Genomic DNA, 25,388 nt, shown 5'->3' on the forward strand with positions numbered 1-25,388 from the left:
CACTATTGTGGAATGGACAAGTGTGAGTCTATTTCTCCAATGCCCTCTTTCGACCTCGAGACCTACTAGATAGAAACATGCTAAAATTTGGATGGACAAGTGTGAGTTTCCCAGCCGCTTCTTGTTTTGAGAGCTTGTCCCGAAGCTCTCTTAGTTTAGCCTTCTTTAAATTCAAGACCCCAAGAAACTAGAAAAAGGGAAGAAGTCAGTCAAGGTCTTCAAGACAAAATTGCAGAAAACTACTCAAAGTATTTGATTCCCAGAAAAAACAATAATTCCAGCCAATTAAATGTTTGATCAAATTGTAATTCTGACGCACATTTGGAAGGGTTAAGTAATTAGTTCAAAACCAAGGAATATTTACCAAACAATTGCTCCTAGTGCTTAAGTATCCTATCCATCCAACTTGGCAGACATGAAGAAGTCTTTAACTTCAATGATTATAAAAGAGTACAAAAGAAATTGACATAGGAGTAAAAAAGAAATTGACAAGACAACAGCTCAACGTAATATCTTCAACATGGCACCAAATGTAGCATTAGGGTTTTCATCTACTAGCATTATTTATCATCTGATTAAACACTAGACTCAGAACCATTGCCAGAACATTCTTCATGACTCATGTGGGAAAACAAGTTTCGTGATGATGTGGTGATTTTTAGCTGTTTTATATGGCAGGAGAAGTTTGAAGCTCTATATATATATATATATAATAAATAAACATTTTGAGAACACACAGTGAGAAAGACTCATGTGGGAAAACAAGTTTCGTGATGATGTGGTGATTTTTAGCTGTTTTATATGGCAGGAGAAGTTTGAAGCTCTATATATATATATATATATAATAAATAAACATTTTGAGAACACACAGTGAGAAATCAATGAACAAATCATAGAGTTCTTGGAGTCCAACCACAATCTCCCTTCTTCTTCTCAGCAGATTTCAGGCAGAGTAAGAGTGCCCCACAATAGGTCATGGTGTCCCCCTCCAATTAACTCTATTCGCATCAATACTGATGCCTCTTGGCATCAGGGAACTCTGAGCGGAGGTATTGCTGCAATTGCTAGAAACTCTGATGGTCTAGTCTTGGGAGGTAGAGCCATGAAAGTGTAGGACCAAATGATGTAAAGAAAACAAAAGCAATACATCAAAAGAACACAAAAGAACACAGCCACATGATATATGTTTCATAGTGGGATGTCATGATTACCATTATTCTGCATATCAATGCTTTGTCCTGCCATCTCAACTATAGCTTCAGCAACTAGGATCAGCAACTAGGATCCTTCTTCACAGCAAGATAAGGACGGCAACAGCTTGACACCACAGCAACACCAGAAAACTCGAGCAAACAAAACAAGAACAGTAAGGAAGAAGATCTTCTATGTTATACTACTAGAGCTTTCAGAATGGGACTGATCTTAATGCAAGTCGTAGTTAACACAGGGACTTTTTCCTGATATATATATAGAGGCCTTAACTTAGCCTTGTGCTCATCCCATAAAGAGTCCAAGGTTTGCTTAAGAGTTTATCAGCAGAAGCTTAACGTTTATCACTTACACTTGATGTCAATCAGGTTATTTGACAGATAAGATTCCTACTTCAATCGAGAGACATATACCTCAATTGATAACAGGATAGAGTCCTAGATATGTATTTCTATTGTTTAATTTTCAGATTAAATCAAAGCTTATTAACTTAATGCATTTTAGATAATGACAAGTCCAATATGTTTTCCAACATTCTCCCACTTGGACTAACAGTATCTTTATGCACAGCCTTTGAACCATAATGAGAAAATTAAGCAACAATGAAGTGTGCACTGAAATACAAGAACAAAACTCATGTCTTATCCAGCTTGGTCAATGCATAGAATTAATGCAGAATCAAGAACTGGTTTTGATCAAAACAGTCAAAACAGTTAAAGATCACTAATCACAAATTCTGTACATCACATAAGCTCAAAATGATAAACAGAAGAGCAATTGAAAATTTAACATGTCTACCTGCAAGTTTCATTGCTCAGAGTCCAACAACATGATTTCGAAGAATTTCAAAATCTCATCAGCAAGTACGTAAAGTGGTGAATCTCTTACTTGCTACTTCACCTGAAATCGATTCACTTCATAATACACAGATCAACAACTCAATATTTCCAGAAAACAGAATTTTGGTACCATAATATAAGCCATAACTGGAAATCTTACTTTTATTGATAACTTACAAACAAAATCACAAATAAAGTTAATAATTGGAGAAATAACTATGAATTGAAAGTTTATTACAGAATAATAAATTCTAAAAATGAGAGGTGACTCCCACTAAGCTCAAGCATCCAATTGAGATAAAATTCCCAAGTTCTTGATGTGTTTTTGAAAACTTGCAACTGTTAACGCCTTAGTGAATGGATCTGCAAGTTGAGCTTCTGTATCAATGTTCAAAACTTCAATGTCACCAAAATCAACTCTTTGTCTCACACTATAGTATTTGAGATCAATATGCTTAGAATTATTTGATCTCTTGCTGTTCTTTGCAAAAAAGACAGCAGCTTCATTATCACAGAATATTTTTAATGCTCCTGAGACTATGGACTTAAGGACTTTAGTTTGCATCAAAAAATTCTTGATCCATAAGCCTTCACAGACTCCTTCATATACAGCTATGAATTCTGCTTGCATTGTGGAGGTGGCAATTAATTTTTGTTTCATGGTTTTCCATGCTACAGCACCTCCAGCAAGCATGAAAACATATCCACAAGTGGACTTCATAGAGCTGGGATAGTTACCTGCAAAATCTGAATCAGTGTAGCCCAGCAGCTCCAAATTTTCCACTTTCTTGTAGACTAGCATGTGAGACTTAGTTTTCTGTAAATATCTAAGGACTTTCTTGCCTGCAACCCAGTGTTGGTGAGTAGGGTTTGATTGAAACCTTGAGAGAATGCCTACTGCAAAAGATAGGTCAGGTCTTGTACAGACCTGTGCATACATCAAACTGCCAATGAGCCTAGCATAGGGTCTGCTTTCCATGTCACCACTCTTCCCCCCATTTTTAGAATTCTTAGTAAATTTATCTCCTTTAGACATAGGGACCTCACCAGTTGCACAGGATTCCATGCCAAATCTCTTCAAGACTTTACAGATATAAGCATGTTGTGACAAACCTAATAAACCCTGTTTTCTATCCCTCTTAATTTCAATTCCCAAAACAAAAGATGCTTCACCTAGGTCCTTCATATCAAAATTATTTGACAGAAAAGCTTTAGTGTCTTTTAATAATTTGATATGAGTGCTAGCTAACAGAATGTCATCTACATACAGTATAAGAAAAATGAAGTTATTTCCAACTGTCTTTAAGTATACACACTCATCCACAATGTTTTCTGTAAAACCAAAAGATGAAATTACTGAATCAAACTTCTTATACCATTGTCTAGAAGCTTGCTTAAGTCCATAAATTGATTTTCTAAGTCTGCATACATGATCTTCTTTTCCAGGTTTTACAAAGCCTTCAGGCTGTTTCATGTAGATTACTTCATCTAATTCTCCATTTAAAAAGGCTGTTTTCACATCCATTTGATGTAGTTCCATATTATAATGTGCTACAAGAGCCATTATAATTCTGAAGGAGTCTTTAGTGGAAACAGGAGAAAAAGTTTCTGTATAATCTATGCCTTGTTTCTGTGTAAAACCTTTAGCTACAAGCCTAGCTTTATGTCTTTCCACATTTCCTTTTTCATCTCTTTTGGTCTTGAACACCCACTTACAGCCTATAGCTTTGTGTTTTGGATCTGGTTTCACTAACTCCCACACTGAATTTTGACTCATGGAATCCATTTCGGCTTCCATGGCCAACTGCCACTGCTGAGATTCAATGCTTTCAGCAGCTTGTTTGAAGGTAGTTGGATCATGATCCTCTGCAAGAATTTCATCAGTTTCCTGCAAATACACAACATAATCACTGTTTTCTCCAAAAGTGGGTTTTCTTTGTCTTTGAGATCTCCTAGGTTGGGGGTCATTAAACTCAGGTTGTTCTAGAGCTGGATTCTGATCTAAAACCATGTCATGGGGCATCTCAATTACCGGTTCTGCTAATGACTCATTTTGGGGTACCTCACTTATTGGATCAGCTAGATTTTGATCTAAATCTGTATTTTCTGTGGTTTGAGCAGCCACATATTGGTTCTGTAGTAAGGGTAAAAAAATTTCTAAATTCTCATCAACTGAAATTTCATCAAAATCTGCAGACAAGTCTTCAAAAGATGAATTGCACACTACTTCATCCAGGAATTTTGCTTGATGTGTCTCAAAAATCCTAGGTGTGTGATGAGCTGCATAAAACTTAAAACCCTTAGATTTTTCACAATATCCAATAAAATTGCAACTCACTGTTTTTGACTCTAATTTCTGTGTTAGTGCATTTGGTGTTTTTGCTTCAGCCTTGCATCCCCACACATGGCAGTGATGCAGGCTTGGTTGCCTACCACACCAAATCTCAAATGGTGTTTTCTCTACAGCTTTGCTAGGTGCTCTATTGCAAATGTAATTTGCAGTTCTTAAGGCTTCACCCCACAAAAATTTTGGCAACCCCGAGGTGCACATCATGCTCCTTACCATGTTTAAGAAAGTTCTATTTTTTCTTTCTGCTACTCCATTTTGTTGTGGATTATATGGAGTAGTATACTGAGCTTTAATGCCTTGTTCCTGAAGGTATAATGCAAAAGGACCCTTTTGCTGGCCTGCCTCAGTATACTTTCCATAGAATTCCCCACCCCTGTCAGATCTCACAATCTTAATTTTAGTTTCCTGCTGCAGTTCCACTTCAGTTCTAAAGATTTTAAAGGCTTGAAGTGCTTGTGATTTTTCTGACAGTAAATAAATGTAACAATATCTAGAACAATCATCTGTAAATGTAATGAAGTATGAGTTTCCACAGATAGTTTTATGCTTAAAAGGTCCACAGATATCAGTATGTATAAGTTCTAAGAGTTTTTGACTTCTTACTGCAGTTTTCTTTCTTGAGTTAGTCAATTTTCCCTTATAACATTCTATACAGTCTGCAAGATCATCAAAATCTAGTTCTGGTAAAATTTTGTTCTTAATGAGTGTCTTAAGTCTTTCCTTAGAAATATGCCCTAGCCTTCTATGCCATAGATATGCAGACTTATTATTGAACATGGATCTTTTAACACCAATAACAGTGTTAGTACTTAAGGAATTTTCACTATTTTCAATTAACAAAATTTCTTGTTTTGCAACAGAACAATTTAATTTTAAATAGTCATGCATAAAAGTACCATATCCAAGATAATCATTGCCTTGAAAAACTTTTATTCCACTAAAATCAATAACAAGTCTGCAACCAAGCCTAACTAGCAAAGAAACTGAAAGCAAGTTTCTTTTCAAAGAAGGAATGAAATAAACACTATCTAAAACCAGAAACTTTCCTAAACCTAAGTCCAACTTTAAGGTGCCAATGGCTTTGACTGCTACCTTCATGCCATTGCCAACGCAGACCGAGTCTTCATGCTTCCTTGGAGCTCTCCTCCTTGTTAAACCCTGCAAGGAATTGGTTATATGAATTGGTGAGCCTGAATCCAACCAATAAGTATGCGGTTCAACATTTATGAAGTTAACTTCCAAGGAAAAAACTGAATTTGGAAAAATAGAATCTGAATCAGAAAATAAATTCTTACCCTTTTTGATCATCCATTTCTTGAAACCCTCACACTGCTTCTTCATGTGCCCATACTTCTTACAGAAGTAGCACTTGATCTTCAGTAGCTTTCCAGCTGCAGCCTTTTCAGTGGGTGCTTTAGTGATGGTCTTCTTTGGTTTGAGTTTGTTCTGATATTTCCCTTTGTTTTTCCCCATCAGGTTGACAGTAGTAGTGGGTGTACTCTCCTTCTTAATCCTCTCTTGCTCATCTACACAGATTGAGATAAGCTCATTCAGTGTCCATTTTTCCTTTTGCGCATTATAGGTTGTCCTAAGATGGCTGTAGGCATTTGGGAGGGATTCTAAGGCCACATGCACCACTTGTGCATCATTCACTCCCATGTAGAGATCTCTCAGCTTATTGTTGATGTCTATCAGCTCCATAACATGGGTTCTAACACTCCCATTCCCACTGAACTTAAGGTCATTGAACTTCCTAGAGAGTCTGGCTCCTTCAGCTTTGTCACTTTCTCTGAATTTCTGAGCAATGGCTTCCAAGAAGTCAACTGCATACTCAGGTTCTTCGATGCAGCCTCTCACTGTATCCGACATAGTAGACCTGATGACATTTTTTGCCATCTTGTTGGCTCTATGCCAGTCCTTATAGGCTTTCTTGTCATCTTCAGTGCTCTCTCCATCCAACTCATAAGGTTGTTCATCTGTAAGGCATAGGTCCATGTTTTGGTGCATGGCTAAGTAGAACTCTACTTGGTTTCTCCATTTTCTGTAGTTTCCTCCACTCAACACTTGAATTTGCCCTAGGGTGACAACTTCAACTCCTAAAGCAAAACAGAAAATGAAAATGTAAGTACATGTGTATTATTTATTCTGCAGAAAATATGTGCATCAACCATCAGTAACAAAATGTATGGAAGAAACACAGCTGAAAACAATCCCATATTCTGAAGATATACCAGATAACACCTTTGTGGCATAAAATCTGATAACTAAATTTTCTATATCATTATTCCATGTTCAACAATTTTATATATATATTGAAAACAGTCAACATCTTTGGATAGAGAAAAGTTTCAACATATCAGAAAATAAAACTGTGAAACATGTATAATGCTGTTACTGGTTTTAAATCTACATATGTAAACACTCCTTTGGGAGCCAAAATATAAGCAATTTAATAACAGTAACACAATTTCAATCTTGTTAGGCTGAAAATTTTCTAGAAACAATAGTGAAGGTTACTTTGTGCAACAGAATCAATATAATCTCCAGAAAATCATAAGACCATAAGTTAAACTTAAGTTCCACTGCGAAGATATTAACAAGACTGCAACTTTAAATTGGGAGACATTTATACTTAATTCTTGTCAAAATTCACAGTAGCATAAACAGGTAATCATCATATATAAATCATTTCGAAATTTTTTTTTTTTTTTTTTTTTTTTTTTTTTTTTTTTTTTTTTTTTGACGAAATATAAACACACCTGAGTCTCTCCATCATCAGCTGCAGAAAATATTAGCGGAAGCAAAATTGAAAGAGATCTACAGACTCATGATTAATTTCAGCCCCGAAAGAGAAGAAAGAACCATTTTGCAGTTTTGAAACATATAGATAACTAAAAAGGATTTCTGAATGCCCTTTTATTCTTAACTCGGGCAGGACCCGAAGCTTTATTGACCGTAGACCAGGCTGTGCAAGGCGTGAAACAACACAATACTGAAGTCTATTCTAAAAAGATGCACAGACTAGTACTTTAACTACTTTAATCATGAAGCGTGCATAAATGTTCAGTGGCTAGCACATTCTATTATAATTATAAGACATATAGGCATTAAGATATGTTTAATTAAGCAATAGACTAGTACTACAACCAACTAGCGAGCCTTTAGATAACGTTCAAAAACAGCATATATAGATAAAAGTAGAAAAAGGTTTTGTGTCCTTACTAAAGCCATGGCTCTGATACCATTTTGTAGGACCAAATGATGTAAAGAAAACAAAAGCAATACATCAAAAGAACACAAAAGAACACAGCCACATGATATATGTTTCATAGTGGGATGTCATGATTACCATTATTCTGCATATCAATGCTTTGTCCTGCCATCTCAACTATAGCTTCAGCAACTAGGATCAGCAACTAGGATCCTTCTTCACAGCAAGATAAGGACAGCAACAGCTTGACACCACAGCAACACCAGAAAACTCGAGCAAACAAAACAAGAACAGTAAGGAAGAAGATCTTCTATGTTATACTACTAGAGCTTTCAGAATGGGACTGATCTTAATGCAAGTCGTAGTTAACACAGGGACTTTTTCCTGATATATATATAGAGGCCTTAACTTAGCCTTGTGCTCATCCCATAAAGAGTCCAAGGTTTGCTTAAGAGTTTATCAGCAGAAGCTTAACGTTTATCACTTACACTTGATGTCAATCAGGTTATTTGACAGATAAGATTCCTACTTCAATCGAGAGACATATACCTCAATTGATAACAGGATAGAGTCCTAGATATGTATTTCTATTGTTTAATTTTCAGATTAAATCAAAGCTTATTAACTTAATGCATTTTAGATAATGACAAGTCCAATATGTTTTCCAACAGAAAGTTCTAGCTCCTTCCCCTATGGCAGCTGAAGCCTTGGCTTTGAAGGAAGCATTGATTCTAGCTTTGGATTATCTGGATGCTGAAATCATCATCACGTCAGACTCCAAATGCTTGATAAACTGTATGTTACATAAGTCCTTAGTTCCTGATTGGCGAGCTACGCACATAGTCTCCCATGTTCGTAGCCTGTCGGCCCTTAGGCGTGTTAGCTGGTCATGGACCAGCAGAAGTGCTAACCAAGCTGCTCATTTAGTTGCTTCTTTAGCTCACAGGGGGGAGTGCTCTTCTGACTGGTTTCAGAATCCTCCCTACTCTTTATGTATTATTTTGCAGCGTGACTGCTCTTCTTCCTCTCCAGGTTGAGGGTGTTTTGTTGTTTGCTTTGTAAGGGTTCTTTTTCCCCTTTTTCTTCAATGAATTTCAATCACTTACAAAAAAAAAATGAACAAATCATAGATATGAAAAACTTAAGCTACACCTTTGCATAAACTGCGGATTCAAACTCCATCTTCTCATTGGCAATCTTTTCACTCTGTGTTAGACACTTCTCAGCTTCCACTTGTTAAATCTACATGATGCAACAACAAAACACATCAACCACAAGATCTAATCATACAACACACATCAAGAACAATAAACTAGCTGCATAACAATCACATAATCTGCAGAATAGCTTTCCTAGCTGCACTAGGACTCCACCTGGATCAATGACGCTCTGGATCCCTGCAGAAACAACTTGACCAAGGTTAGACATCTTGAGCAACTAGAACCGAGAATGAATAGCAGCAGAACTGGAGCAGAAAAGCCTTCTGTATGTCAACACCAAAAGCTTCAGAATGGGGCTGAACAAATGCTTAACAACTGGTGATGAATACAGGGACTTTGCTCCCTATTTATATTGGCCAAAACCATGAGTTAGACTCATCCCATAAGGAGTCTAAAACCGACTGAATGTCTATTACTTAGAGATGCTTAATTCTATCACAACACTTAATGCTAATCAGGTTAATTAGCTAATGAGTTCCCTACTTCTACTAGGAGATATACACCCAAATAGATAACCGGAATTAGAGTCATAACTATGTACTTCTTGTTATTCATGTTTAGTTAACTCAATTGTTTAACCTCAATGCATATCAGATAATGTTAAGTCCATATTTTTCCAACAATCTCCCACTTGGACTAACATTGTCTGTTTGCTTAACAACTGAACCAATAACTAGATATAAATAACAAACTAAAGTGTGCACTGAAATACATAACTACTCATTACTCATTCAGCTTGGTCAATTGGCAGAAAATAATGCAGAACCTCAAACCAACTATGATTAAATAACCAGGTTGATTAAAGATCACTAACACGAATTTCTGCAATCACATAAGCTCAAGGTGATAACAAGAGCAAAATTTGGACAAGTATATCTACTTGCAAAATCCAATGCTCATAGTCCAACAGAATGATTTTGACAACTCAAAATCTTAACAGCAAAAACTGAAACACTAGTGAACTGGTATTTGCTTGACTGAAAACTGAAACTGAAGCTGCAAAATTCCTCAATGCAGAAAAGTTCACTTGACAACACACACTGATATTTTAAAGTTCAAAAACTGTAATTTGCAAGACTGCAAAAATTAAAGTAATGCTAAAACCAAAAGAATACATATATGAAATACCTCATTTATTCAGAAACTGCAGTATCAAAATTACAAGCAAAAACCAAAAAACGATAATGACTAAAACAAGAATCCTATTATACAAAATAAATTCTAAAATTAAAAGGTGGCTCCCACTGAACTCAAGCCTCCAAATCAGATAGAATTCCCATGTTCTTGGTATGCTTCTGAAAACTTGTAACTGATAATGCTTTAGTAAAAGGATCTGCAAGCTGTGACTCGGTATTGATGTTCAAAACATTTATCTCACCATGTTTCACTCTTTCTCTAACACTATAGAATTTTAAGTCTATGTGTTTAGAGTTATTGGACCTTTTACTGTTTTTACCAAAAAATACTGCAGCCTCATTATCACAAAATATTTTCAATGCATCTGAAACAATTGAATTTAACACTTTAGTATGCATTAAGAAATTTTTGATCCACAAGCCTTCACAGACTCCTTCATAAATGGCTATAAACTCAGCTTGCATGGTGGAGGTTGAAATTAATGACTGTTTCATGGTTTTCCATGCAACAGCCCCTCCTGCAAGCATGAAGACATAACCAGATGTGGACTTTTTAGAATCCGGATAATGGCCTGCAAAATCTGAATCAGTATAGCCAACAAGTTCAAGCTTCTTAACTTGTCTGTAAACCAACATGTGAGATTTAGTTTTCTGCAAATATCTAAGTACTTTCTTTCCTGCAACCCAGTGCTCATGACTAGGATTAGACTGAAACCTAGATAAAATCCCAACTGCAAATGATAAATCAGGTCTAGTGCAGACCTGTGCATACATTAGGCTACCAATTAACCTAGCATAAGGCTTGCTTTCCATATCAGACATCTTCCCCCCATTTTTAGAATTTTTGTTTTTAGACAGTTTGTCACCTTTGGTCATAGGAGCATCACCTGATGCACAAGACTCCATTCCAAATCTCTTTAACACTTTTGTGATGTAATTGTGTTGAGATAAGCCTAATAAGCCTTGTGCCCTGTCTCTCTTAATCTCAATTCCTAAAACATAGGATGCCTCACCCAAATCTTTCATGTCGAAATTTTTAGACAGAAAAGCTTTAATATCTTTAAGCAATTTAATGTCAGTGCTAGCTAAAAGAATATCATCCACATACAGTATAAGAAAAATAAAATTTTTCCCAAATGTCTTAATGTATACACATTCATCTACAATATTTTCTGAAAAGCCAAAAGATGAAATCACTGAATCAAACTTCTTATACCATTGTCTAGAAGCCTGCTTAAGTCCATAAATTGATCTTTTCAGTCTGCATACACGATCTTCTTTTCCTGTTTTCACAAAACCTTCAGGTTGTTTCATATATATGACCTCTTCTAACTCTCCATTCAAAAAAGCTGTTTTCACATCCATTTGATGCAGTTCCATATTATAATGAGCTACTAAAGCCATTATAATCCTAAATGAGTCTTTAGTTGAAACTGGAGAGAAAGTTTCTGTATAGTCTATGCCTTCTTTTTGTGTGAAACCCTTAGCTACTAGCCTGGCTTTATGCCTTTCTATATTACCATTTGCATCTCTCTTTGTCTTAAACACCCACTTGCAGCCTATTGGTTTTTGGTTTAAGTTTGGTCTGACTAGTTCCCATATTGAATTTTGCTTCATTGACTCGATCTCAGCCTTCATGGCTTTCTGCCATTCTTCAACTTCATGGCTCTCAATAGCTTGCTTGAAACTTGAAGGCTCATTATCTTCACCTAGGATATCAGTTTCTTGCAGGTATACTACAAAATCACTATCTTCTCCATACACTGGTCTTCTCTCTCTTTGAGATCTCCTAGGCTGAGGTGGAATTTGTTCTTCTGCAGGGTTATTTTCTAAATGGACATCATTCATAGGTTCATCTACATGAGGTTCTAAGACTACTGGTTCTTCTAAAACTTGATTTTGGCTTTGAGTTTCTAAATCTGCATTATCTGCATTATTTGACTGAATTAAAGGCAAGATATTCTGTAAATTTTCGTTTTCAGTAATTTCTTCTAACTCTAAAGACAAGTCTTCAAAATTAGTATTACTGTAACCTTCATCCAAAAATTTTGCTTGATGAGTTTCAAAAGTTCTGGTGAAATTTTGAGCTGCATAGAACCTATAGCCTTTAGATTTCTCACAGTAGCCAATAAAATGGCAACTGACTGTTTTGGATTCAAGCTTCTGTGTCTGTGCATTTGGCAACTTTGCCTCAGCCTTGCATCCCCACACATGGCAGTGATGCAAGCTAGGTTGCCTTCCACACCATAACTCAAAAGGTGTTTTGTCTACTGATTTACTAGGTGATCTATTGCAAATATAATTTGCAGTCTTAAGAGCTTCACCCCATAAAAATATAGGTAGACCTGTAGTGCACATCATACTTCTCACCATGTTTAATAATGTCCTATTTTTCCTCTCTGCTACTCCATTTTGTGTAGGATTATAGGGAGTTGTATACTGAGCCTTAATGCCATTTTCCTGTAAATATAGTGCAAAAGGATCCTTTTGTTGGCCTGCTTCAGTGTGTTTTCCATAGAACTCCCCTCCCCTATCAGATCTCACTAACTTAATTTTCTTCTCTAGCTGCAATTCAACTTCAGTTTTATAAATTTTGAATGCATCTAGAGCTTGTGACTTTTCTGATAGTAAATAGATATAGCAGTACCTGGAAAAATCGTCTATGAATGTGATGAAGTAAAAATTTCCACAGATAGTTTTGTGTTTAAATGGACCACATATGTCTGTATGTATTAGTTCTAATAGGTTTTGACTTCTTAAGGCCTTTTTCTTTCTGCAGTTTGTCAATTTTCCTTTAAAACACTCAATGCAGTCATTTAAATCAGTATAATCCAATGCAGGTAAAATTTTGTTTTTCTCGAGTGTTTTCAGTCTTTCTTTAGATATATGGCCTAATCTTCTATGCCATATATTTGCAGACTTATTATTGAACAATGTTCTTTTTGTACCTGTGACAGTGTTATTCTTAATAGTGTTTTGATTATTTTCAATCAACATAATCTCCTGTTGAGCAACAGAACAATTTAATTTCAAATAATCATGCATAAACACACCACAGCCAAGATAATTTGAACCCTGAAACAACTTTATTCCACTGAAATCAATAATGAGTTTGCAACCAATCTTAACTAAAAGACCTACTGAAATCAAATTCCTTTTCAAGGAAGGAATATAATAAACACTATCTAGAAAAAGAAAATTTCCTAAGCCTAAATCAATCTTCAGTGTCCCAATGGCCTTAACTGCTACTCTCAAACCATTCCCCACACAGACTTGGACCTCACTATTCTTTGGTGTCCTCCTGTTTGTTAAACCCTGCAAGGAATTTGTAATGTGTATAGGTGAGCCTGAGTCTAACCATTAAGAGTGAGATGCTATATTAACAAAATTAACTTCTAGAGAAAAGACAGAATTTGGAAAAGACTCACCCTTCTTTATCATCCAAGCCTTGAAACCACTGCAATCTCTCTTCATGTGCCCTATTTTCTTGCAAAAATAGCACTTAAACTTAAAAGGTTTCTCAGCTTTATGTTCTACAGGTTTGCCAGGTACTTTAGTGGTGGTAGTCTTCTTGGCCTTAAGTTGGTTCTTTTTCTTCCATTTAGGCTTCTCAACTAGGTTGACTGCAGTAGTTGGTTTGCCTTCTTTTCTAATTCTCTCTTCCTCTACTACACAGATAGAAATCAACTTGTTCAAATCCCAGTTAGACTCTTGGGCATGGTAGGAGGTTCTCAGGTTACTGTAGGTGTTAGGCAGTGACTGAAGTGCCACATGCACAACCTGAGAGTCTTTAACTCCCATGTCTAAATCCCTCAGCCTCGAGTTGAGGTCAATAAGCTCCATAATGTGCTCCCTCACACTTCCTTTTCCTGAAAACTCCAGCTCATTAAATCTTTTGGATAGCCTAGCAGCCTCAGCTTTGTCACTTTCCTGGTATTTATCTCCTATGGCCTCTAGGAAATCCATGGCAAGCTCTGGCTCAATGATTGAACCCCTAATTGTGTCAGACATGGAGGTTCTTATCACATTTTTAGCTTTCCTGTTGGCGCTATACCACTCCTTATAATATTTCCTATCTTCTTCTGTGCTCTCAGTGTCTAGCTCTAATGGTTGTTCCTCAATCAAGCAAAGATCCATGTTTTGATGCATAGACAGATAAAATTCAACTTGGTTTCTCCACTTCTTATAATTCCATCCATTAAGCAACTGAATTTGGCCTATAGTGACCACATTTAGACCTAAAAACACAGAAAAATAAAGAAAATAAGATTTCTGCAGTAAGACTTTTATCTGTGTGTTAATCTTTAAAACAAAATCATGTATTTGAATAACACAACCAAAATAAAGCAAAAGACATAAAATTCAAAAACAGTCATGAGCTTTAATTTATGCAGATACATGATTAATTTTTATAAAACCCCATAACTGAAACAATATCAAGTAACACCTTTGTGGCATAAAACTCAACATTCTAAAGTTCTTAATTATCACACTGTATTTAACAAAAATCTGTCATTCGATGAATCAGTCTATATCTTTGGACAAGAAAAGCTTCAAGGTATCTCAATAGATAATTGTGTTTACATATGATACTGTTCTGCATTCAAAATTACACAGTGAACAACTTCTTTGGAAGACAAAATATAAGTGCAATTTTAAATGCATAAACACAAGTTCCAGTTTTGTTAAAACTTAAAATCCTTGAAGAGTGATAATGAAAACTTGCTTTGTGCAAAATGACCAATACAATCTTACAAGAATACCAAAACTAGAATTAATAACCATATGCTCAGTTTCTGTATGAACTTATTAATTTATGCCATGAAAATAACAATACTGCAGATTTTATGTTGGGAGATATATTTCTAATTGTTAACTAAAAACCATAGCATACTTAAAACAAACAATACTCAATCAAAATCATCAATTAATACCATCACAGTAATCATATCATTCTCAATTCCACACTTTTCATCACACGATCACAGTGAGACATTCAACCATATATGCAGAATTTCTTCAATATGCATGATCAATCATTCCAAATATGATTATGACAACCCTTTCCATATGCTAAACAGTAATCCATATGACAACCCTTTCCATATGCAGAAATTGAAATACAAGTTCTGGGATTCCCAATGAACATACCTTGGCCTCTGCTACAGCGCTGCAACAATTATTTTATAGCGGAAGCAAAAAGAAAACAAGCAACAATTTCAACCCTTTCCATATGATCCAATCAATTCTAAAGAGGGGTCTTGAATCCCATAACTGAGAATTCAATCTCAGTAAGCCCTACTCAATCCGATCCCTAAAGCATAAGTGACCATTATGTTCTAACGGTAATATTCTTTAAATAATATATAAATTCTGGACTCGGGTTTTGGGCCTATTTACTTAATGAGTTGGATTAATAATACCAAAAAAAACAGGTTAAACAATACTTAATGCGTGCTTTACAATAAATAGAAAATATATTTTATTTTCCAGAAAATAATTTCACAGTATGGTTTTCTAAAACAAAACGCATGATATGTGTTTTATGAAATTCCTAAGCTCTGATACCATTTGTTAAATCTACATGATGCAACAACAAAACACATCAACCACAAGATCTAATCATACAACACACATCAAGAACAATAAACTAGCTGCATAACAATCACATAATCTGCAGAATAGCTTTCCTAGCTGCACTAGGACTCCACCTGGATCAATGACGCTCTGGATCCCTGCAGAAACAACTTGACCAAGGTTAGACATCTTGAGCAACTGGAACCGAGAATGAATAGCAGCAGAACTGGAGCAGAAAAGCCTTCTGTATGTCAACACCAAAAGCTTCAGAATGGGGCTGAACAAATGCTTAACAACTGGTGATGAATACAGGGACTTTGCTCCCTATTTATATTGGCCAAAACCACGAGTTAGACTCATCCCATAAGGAGTCTAAAACCGACTGAATGTCTATTACTTAGAGAGGCTTAATTCTATCACAACACTTAATGCTAATCAGGTTAATTAGCTAATGAGTTCCCTACTTCTACTAGGAGATATACACCCAAATAGATAACCGGAATTAGAGTCATAACTATGTACTTCTTGTTATTCATGTTTAGTTAACTCAATTGTTTAACCTCAATGCATATCAGATAATGTTAAGTCCATATTTTTCCAACACCACTTTCAACCTTTCAAATGATTTGAGTTTTTCTCACAACTTCTTCCTATACAGACAGACATACACTAGCATGAATGAGACAAACAAAACAGTTGCACTCTCAAATGTACAAGCAGTACAACACTGACTCGAATATGAAAGAACTTCACAAACAGAAGAAGCTTCAATTAGTTACTTCTTAAGAGTTTGCCACACCAGGAGCCAACTTAGTATATTGATTCTTATCACTATCCCCATGACTGGTGAGAGATATTCTCCAAAGTATCATGTTACATGAAGAGAAGTCGTCAACTACTAACAAAAAAAATCTCCTTTATGATTGATCTTGCCACCTCTTCCCAGGAAAATTGGGAGTCTATATTTAAGCTTTTGTTGAAACATTCAGCTCCTAGGCAATATAAATTAGCATATCTGAGGTTAACAAACTCAGTCTAATGTAGCATACTAGCATTAACTTCTCCCCTAAACCCGATGCATCATAAGTAACGTCAAATAGACACAACTTTATGCCCTTTATAACAATGTTTGCGAAACTATCAGTCTGCACACAAGCATGTGGGTGACATGGTGGAAGACCCAAATGGGTTTCCTCATAAACAAAAAATTCTTCACAAAACTTAGATGAGACATCAAATTCCAAATTTTCACAAGGAAAGTTTAAGTTTTTGATTTCTAATTCAATCTTATTCGTCTACCAGCCCACATCACATTCATAAAACACACTTAGAACAACATTATGAAATGAATACCATGAGCTCAACAATGACTATGCAAACACTTACACTTGGCCCAACATTTGCATCCATCAAAAAATCCAACACTGTAGCTGTTGTTTCCTTACTGTTAGGGGATGGTTGACACTTCCACCGCCATTCTAGCTTCGTCCCTTCCTTCTCAAAAGTCCATGACAACTGCCACACAAATAATCACCACACAAAAATTCAAACTTTCCCAAAAATAATCTCAAAGTCTCAATCTTTTTTATTTGATTTGTGAGCACTCACCCTTCTGTGGCCATTGCCAGCGTCAGTGAATCCGTAGACAGAATCAGAGTGCTGAAACCCTATATAGCGCTCGGCTAATGAGACGTACTCATATACCGGCTGGTCCCACTGGGTGGCTCGGTCTCTAACCGCGTCTTCGGAGGCATGGCAGACCCAGGCGTTGAGGCCGTCGGTGATGGAGAGGTCGAAGCGGGACTCGAACCATGTGCCCTTGACGAAGATGGGTTTGTGTGGTTGATTGAGATCTCCCCGATCGCCATCAGGAAGCCTATTGATCACCCATGAACTCTAGTTTTTCAGTTTGCCCCTAAACCCCAGCCGAGCACTCAGACACATTTCTTCTGTCCTTTACGCACCGTTTGGATGAGAAAATTATGAAATCCGTAGGAATTTATAAATAATGGAATCTTTAACTCCATCAATCTAAAATTCCATTAATTGCAATTTCTATTATTTGGTTGTATCTATTTAGGATTTGAAATGTGTAATAAATTAAGAAAGTTTAAAATAAATAAATAAATAAAATAGAAAAAAACCTTGTTTTGGAAATGAAAATTGAATATTGCAAAGGAATTCGTAAATGACACCTATTTTGGTGGAAATTGAAGTGGGGAATTTAAACAATGAATTCCTTCGTTTTTTTCCACAGAAAAATTTAAAATTTCCAATCTGATAATGCCAAACGAGAGAATTAGCTTGTAGGAATTGTGAAATCCTCACTTTCAATTAAATTCCATCATTTTTTCCCTCATCCAAACACACTCTTAGGGTTTTTTGTTGTGTTACTCTTTTGACTGATTTTTCATTTTTATCTTTGGGCGCATTTTTGTACAACAATATTGCCACTTGAACTTGCAAATGTCCCGCTTTTTATTTTTATGTTTTCGACACCCACCTTCTCTAATTCTTTTTCTTACCTCAACAATATAAAAATATAATGTTTAGGTTTAGGGTTTAGGGTATAGGGTTTAGGGTTTAGAGTTTAGGGTTTAGGATTAAGAGTTTAGGGATTAGGGGTTAGGTTTTAAAGCTAATGTTATGATAATGGCTAACTAAATGATTATTTTGTAAAAGGTTTTGCATATACAATCTATGTATGAATATCTAAATATTTTGGGGTAAAGCTATAGTATGTTAACATTTCTCATACATCAACTATTTTTACCACTTTAAGGACTCATGTTACCACTTTGAGGACTAATATTACTATTTTGAGGACTCATATGGTAAACTAAGAAAATTTACCACTTTAAGGACTTATGTTACCACTTTGAGGACTAATATTACTATTTTGAGGACTCATGTGGTAACTAAGAAAATTTATCACTTTAAGGACTCATGTTACCACTTTGAGGACTAATATTACTATTTTGAGGACTCAAATTATCACTTTTAAGGCAATTGTATGCATGTCATACGTTAACATTTTGTAGAATTTTCCAATATTTTGCATAGATAATCTATGTATAAAGATCTAAAGTTTGAACGGTTAGATTCTCAAAATTAAACTGCATAGTGTGTAGCGTCTAGAGTACAACCCCTTATGCAATCATATTTCACGGTCGTCATGCCATCGGTCAACCAAGAGGACATACAAGTGACGATGGTTGACCAATTCGATCCGATTCGAAAATATGGTGAAATTGGCTAAATTTTTTACCACACTCATAATTTATTGTAGTAATCTCATCCAACGGTCGGTTTTCCCATTTTCTTTTAATTGATAGTGGTTGCTCTTTGAAGTCTATGATATATAAATATAGGTTTATAAGAGTAACTAAGTTTGACCTAGTTGATCGAATTCGAAACGAGAACCAAATTGGATGGATTTTTTACAACCACCATAAAACATTACAATCTCTCCATCAAGCGGTTGGTTTCTCCAAATTCATTTTCCATTTCATGGTTGCTTTAGAATGAACCTCAACAATTTAAATGCAATGTATAAGTCAATACAACTTTAGGAGGCAAATTGATATAGGCCAACGTCTTTATAATTAAAATTGAAATTTTTATCTTATGTCCACGCACATCGATCGATGGAATATTTACAGACGTGACGTAAAAAAATAAACACGTTTCGCGATCGTCATGCCATTGGTCAACCAAGAAGACATACAAGTGACGACGGTTGACCAATTCGATCGGATTCGAAAATACTGTGAAACTGGCTAAATTTTTTACCACATTCATAATTTATTGTAATAATCTCATCCAACGGTCGGTTTTTCTCATTTTCTTTGAATTGATAGAGGTTGCTCTTTGGAGTGTATGATATATAAATAAAAATTAGAATCTTTAAAGATTTATTTGTAAATAAAGCCCGCAAGGCCCGCTTTATATGGACGGGCTTAGATCCTTCGATTTACAATAAAGCCCGGCCTACCCCGGTCTGTTATTATTTAAAAATGTAGTAAGACCCGGCCCGACCCGTTGATGAGGCCTAATGCAAAGCACTTTGTATAACACTGACTTTTAGCGAGGAAGTCATACTTTTGTCACCATTGAATTTGACGGGTTTTACATAATTTTTCGTCAAACTAATAATGACGAAATCGTTATTTCCTCACTAATTGCTTCTTTTGACGAGGAAATAGTTCCTCGTAAAACACGGACTTTTAGAGAGGAAACCAAACTTTTGTGCCATTGAGTTTGGCGGGTTTTACATAATTTTTCGCCAAACAAATAACAACGAGATCATTATTTCCTCACTAATTGATTATTTTGGCGAGGAAATAGTTCATCGTAAAACACAGACTTTTAGCGACGAAACCATACTTTTGTCACCATTGAATTTGGCGGGTTTTACATAATTTTCCGCCAAACTAATAACGACGAAATCATTATTGAATCCCTAATTGCTTCTTTTGACGAGGAAATAGTTCTTCGTAAAACACGGACTTTTAGCGACGAAACCATACTTTTGTCGCCATTGAATTTGGCGGGTTTTACAAAATTTTCAGCCGAACTAATAGCGACAAAATCGTTATTTCCGAGCTAATTTTTTCTTTTGACAAGAAAATAGTTCCTCGTAAAACACGGACTTTTAGCGAGGAAACCATATTTTTGTCGCCATTGAATCTGGCAGGTTTTACATAATTTTCCACCAAACAAATAACGACGAAATCGTTATTTCCTCGCCAATTGCTTCTTTTGACGAGGAAATAGTTCCTCGTAAAATTCAGATTTTTAGCGAGGAAACCATAGTTTTGTCGCCTTTGAATTTGGCGGGTTTTACATAATTTTCCGCCAAACTAATAACGACGAAATCATTATTTCCTTGTTGAAAGTCGTTTTCGCGATGAAAAAATTCCTCACCTAAGTCTCATATTTCCTCGCTAATAACATGATGATTTAGGAGACCAAACTATGGTCACCTTTAGTGATGAACCAAAACATTCGTCGTAGAAAGTGGTGTACAGTGAGGAAAATATGTTTCTCGCAAAAAACCTAATGACATTTAGTGAGGAATCGAAATATTCCTCGTAAAAAGTGACATTTACTGAGGAAAATAAATTCCTCGTAAAAAAATTGGTCGCTAAAAAGACTTTCTGTTGTAGTCGGTGTAAAAGTTTATGCAACTTTTCTTGTATTTCTTTTCTCTTTTATATTTATATGTTCCATATATTAAGGATATTACTTGTTAGACTACCTTATCAGAAAATTTTGGGATGGACATGAGATTTAGGTTGCAAATCTAAGAACCAATTGTGTTCTTTGTGGTCCCTCAGCATCTCAAGTTTAATATCATTTCAGTGAATTCTAATCAAATATGTAATAGTCTAAACACTCATTTAGTAGAATATATTTTTTTGCATATGTTATTGTAGCAATATATTTCCCTCTGACATAACTTTTCATTTTTTTCTCTGTTTACATTTCTATTTCAGTAATAGTCTAAACACTCATTCAGTAATAGTCTATTCCAAGACTTGCTGGGAACAGAGAAGATTCACAGCTCAGGTGCTTGCGATGTCGAGTTCCCGGTTGTGCATCCTCCTTGGAGTTATCATTTGTCTGGGTAAAATTTTATTTTTTGCTTTATTAATGCGATTGGTTTGACTATGGTTCTGATTGAGCTGGTTCAAATTTGATTCATTTTAACCAGTCGCTTTATGGTTCCTGATTCATTTTAAGATCATTACCTACTTAAACCCAGTTTATTGGTTTACTTTGTGAAGCAGAGAGCCTAAGTATGTAAATTCGATTGAGCTAGTTGAAATTCGATTCATTCTAGTTTGTGCTTTTTCAGTTCTCGGTTCAAATTTTGCTTACCAATTGGAAATAAGATGATATCTTTTACTCTAGGTTTGATTGGGTTTGAAGCAAAATTGAAAGAAATTCCAGATTTATGTTCTCAGCTTCTGAATTTTTTTTCTTTCTTTGACCTACTGATCAGATAGTTCTATGGTCATAGTGTTGTTGCTGTCCATGGTCATTGTGTTGTTGCTGTCCGTTTTGTGTTAATGGACTGCTTATCAATTTTACCATATTAGTTCGTTTGTGAATGCATCTTAATGAGTTTCTGATGGTTTCATTTAATTTGTTTCTTCATATGAGTTTGAACAAATTTTTGTAGGACATTTTCATATTTCACCTTTGAAGGCATTTGCACAGGTAATGCCCTAGTACATGCCTATATGAACTTGTAAAATGCTACTATATGTGCCAATATCCTCATTACTGACCTGTGTGTATATGTGCTTGTGTCCTCTTGTACACTTGGTGTGTAGCCAAACCATCATTAGGTTATGATACTCTGGTAAACATGGAAAGCTATGCATGCAATTACGTTGTTGATGGATTTCAATGCAACAAGAATACCTCGTTTCAATTCTAAAAATGGCGGAAGTGGTCAATTAGGACAAACTGGTGAGTCAGGCACTCTTTCTTCTTTTCTTTGTGTTCTGATTATTCATTGATCTTATTGATTTTCATACCTTTCTCTCTTTTATGGTGGGTTGAAAATGGTGATATGTTCTTGAAAGTAGTTTAGTAGTAGAAGTTATACGTTTGCAAGCTTAATATTAGGGATAAGAATTATCTACAGCACTGCTGCAAATTCAAGCTTTGCAATATAATTAATTCATAGCTAAAACCAGCAAGGATTGGGAATGTAGGATTGATTAAGATGTTGAGAAATTGTTGAGAATCCCTTGCAAGGGTTCATGGATTGAATTGAACCACGTTTGATACATATGTTAGTTATATGATTTAACTCAGAACTATAATTATAATACCACATATGTTCAACCCAGTAACATTGTTTACCCAAACTTAAATGAAGCAAGGGTTTATTGTTGAGCTTTGCCATATTGCTTGTTTGAACAAGTTATATGGGTTTTGTTAGCCCGAGTTTGGTTATCTTATATGATTCTGTATTTGGAATAGCGTGGTTTACTGAATAATTGGTTTCGGTGAAGAGTGAAGACTGAAGACACAGTTTAGCTTCTGTATTTTCCATCCTGTGAGTCTAGCTTCTTTTACTAAACTAGGAAGAGAATGTACTAGTTTCAAAGATTACAAATCGGACAGTTTGATTGTTTTCAACAATTCAACTGGTCTGATGGCCCTATGTGTATAGACTGTTCCTCTTGTCTATTTTCATTCCTTTCACACATATGATCATGCATCTCCATCTCATAAATTCAATGACCTGTGGTTTTTCCAGGGAATACCAGCAGCAAGTAAAACATTGGATAGTTGTGACTAATAATAATTTTTCTTTTTCTATATAGGGTCGAGTCACAAGAGAGGAAAATATTGATCCTATGGGCGCACCATTTTCTGCTTCTGCTAGCATATAATATTCACATGCAGCAACTGCTCATGTTTTTTTCATTAATCATATTATTTTTTGATGGTTTATGGATATTTATAATGGCATGGCACTAGAATGCTATCTTGTTTTGGAACAATATGTATTTGTATCAACTTTTGAAGTCCCAAGTAGATGGGCATGTATTATAGAATGCTTTTCTTCTTTTAATGTTGGCTTGGATGATTGGGGAATGCTCCCTTTTTACATTTGAAGTTTATAGTATGGGTTGGATTACTCATTTGATGGTTTGCAATCAGTTTTGTTCCCAATTAATTACTATTCATTAGGTACAATGGAGCTATATATGCACAAAATAGAGCAAATGAAAATGATCGTACAACAGTTTTATAGTGTAGCAATCCAACGTTGTCTGAATACAAAAATTGGGTCATTCACTCAATGCATTCTTTACATATCACACAATGGTTTTAAAAAAAAAAATGTCTTCTGATTTACGATCACACAACGACAAGAAATGAACAATGTTGTCCAAAATCAATTCACACAACAACCATTGTGTACAACTGAAGTGTGATGCTATATCAGACGACGGTGAAATTATAGAACACGTTGTCTGACTAGGCTTTCCAACAACAGCTTGGAAACAAGTTCTGTTGTATGAAGGATGCACCTGCCATGCTGTGCGGCAGCTATGCCTGGCATCTGCCGAGAGAAGGCACAACGGTGATAACAAAAAGATGTCGTGTGTTTGTATATCATACAACGGTGCAACACCGTTGTGCAAATTTTAATCACACAATGCGCCGATACACAACGGTTATCAGCCAAATCAGACAATGATTTTTGCCCGTTGTGTGTTTCGTTTTTTGGTGTGGTGGACGCTTAATTCTTCAACTCAAGCTTTGATTCAAGAGCAACAAAACCATGGAAAGGACATAGAGGATCTCAAGAAGCAAATAGGACAAGTGGTGGACTTCATGACCAAGTTCCATGAACAAGGGAAGCTTCCAAGCAACACCATTCCAAACCCAAAGGGAGGCTTTGAAGGCACCAACACTTAAGGAGCAAGGAAGGCCACGTCTAGGCTGAGAAGACGTTAAAACCAAGCACTTCATGGGAGGCACCCCAAAGAAACCAGATTTGATCTCTTTAACTTTCTCGTTATTTTTGTTTTAATTTTTGTTAGTTTTGTTTTTGGAACAGTTTTTGGTTAGTTTTTTGTAATTTTTGGTTATTCAATAAAGTTGGTTAGTGATTATCCCTTATATGCTTATTTTGTGCCTTGCATGCTTTGAATTGTTTTACATTGAGGACAATGTATGATTTAAGTGTGGGGGGAAGGTTAACGTTAACTTTATTGGTTTTTAGGTTTTATTTGTTTTTAGGTTAGTTGAAAAATCGAAAAATCCATAAAAAATTTGAAAATCGGGAAAAATTATAAAGTGTCGTAACAAAAAAAAGAAGTTTTTCGTTTTAGTTTAGTCGAAATTGTTTTTGGTTTTTGTTTGAATCTTTTGTTTTGTTTTTGAGTCATAGGATCGCCCTTTCAACTGTCTAGGATGAGCTTATATCTCTGAAAGCATGTCTAAAAGATGATCACAATATTGAGATGATGTTTGTTATTTTTCTTTCGTTAAATAAGACTTATATGTGATATATAACTATGTAGTGGATATGGATATGTTGACATGGTACAGATTATGAGCATGCTAAGATGAGTTTTGATTCAAAATAACCCATGTGAGAATTTGAGCCCATGTGCCCCTTTTCTTCTGAGTGTTTATGTTATATACTTTGGTATATTCCTATTTTCTTGGTGATGCTTTGTTGATCTCATTATCTTTCATTTGATTGATTACTTGCCATAGCTCTTTAATAGAATAGAGAATGCTAGAATTCACTTTTATACTTGTTGAAACTTTTATCAATATATATCCCTGATTTCGGAAAGGATTAAAGACACCTTAGGATTTTACCACCATTGCCAAATTAGCCTGTTTCCCTATTTTTGTGTACACATGTGTGCACTATCCCATAGTTTAACCCCTTTGAGCCTACATTTTTAGCCTTTTCTTTCATCACCCTAAATTTCCTTAACCCTTTACTTTAGTAAAGTTACATCCTTACCCTTTGTTCTAAAGACTTAGTTGAGCTATTTTTGAGACTTTGTAAAGAAAGAATGCATGAAGATTGAAGATTGAGAAGAGGTGAAAGTTCAAGTGTGGGGGTATAATTGTCCATGAGATTTATTTTGTAATGGTATGCCGTGAACAAAAAATTCGTGAAAAAGAAGAAGACAAAAATCGTTGGAAAAAAGAAAAAAAAATATATATATATTATACGGTTTTGGTTGAAATGTATGAGTTTTTATGGACTTTTGTATTTTTACATGATGGATTTGAAGTCTAGAATGAAGCAGAGGCCCAACAAGATGATATTAGGCCCTTTTATTTGAC

General features: G+C 35.5%; 2 long non-coding RNA genes across 4 annotated transcripts; one reads left to right on the forward strand and one right to left on the reverse strand.

Annotated features, from left to right (window-relative positions):
* Nucleotides 1-46: 46 nt before the first annotated feature.
* LOC133722659 (uncharacterized) lies at nucleotides 47-17,495 on the reverse strand. Of its 2 annotated transcripts, none has more exons than XR_009852895.1 (3): nucleotides 17,151-17,495; nucleotides 16,929-17,057; nucleotides 47-187 (listed from the first exon to the last, which is right to left on the reverse strand). It is a non-coding gene; the product is annotated as an uncharacterized LOC133722659 (long non-coding RNA). The 2 variants fall into 2 exon arrangements; XR_009852894.1 differs by lacking the exon at nucleotides 47-187 and adding an exon at nucleotides 16,146-16,192.
* Nucleotides 17,496-20,737: 3,242 nt separating this feature from the next.
* Nucleotides 20,738-23,187, forward strand: LOC133723974 (uncharacterized). 2 transcript variants are annotated; one of them, XR_009853391.1, is made up of 4 exons: nucleotides 20,738-21,171; nucleotides 21,730-21,767; nucleotides 21,884-22,022; nucleotides 22,201-22,833. It is a non-coding gene; the product is annotated as an uncharacterized LOC133723974 (long non-coding RNA). The 2 variants fall into 2 exon arrangements; XR_009853390.1 differs by lacking the exon at nucleotides 22,201-22,833 and adding an exon at nucleotides 22,889-23,187 and having other exon boundaries at nucleotides 20,746-21,171.
* The last annotated feature ends 2,201 nt before the right edge of the window (nucleotides 23,188-25,388 follow it).

The sequence above is a fragment of the Rosa rugosa genome, chromosome 7 (assembly GCF_958449725.1).
Source record: "Rosa rugosa chromosome 7, drRosRugo1.1, whole genome shotgun sequence".
NCBI classification, from domain to species: Eukaryota; Viridiplantae; Streptophyta; class Magnoliopsida; order Rosales; family Rosaceae; genus Rosa; species Rosa rugosa.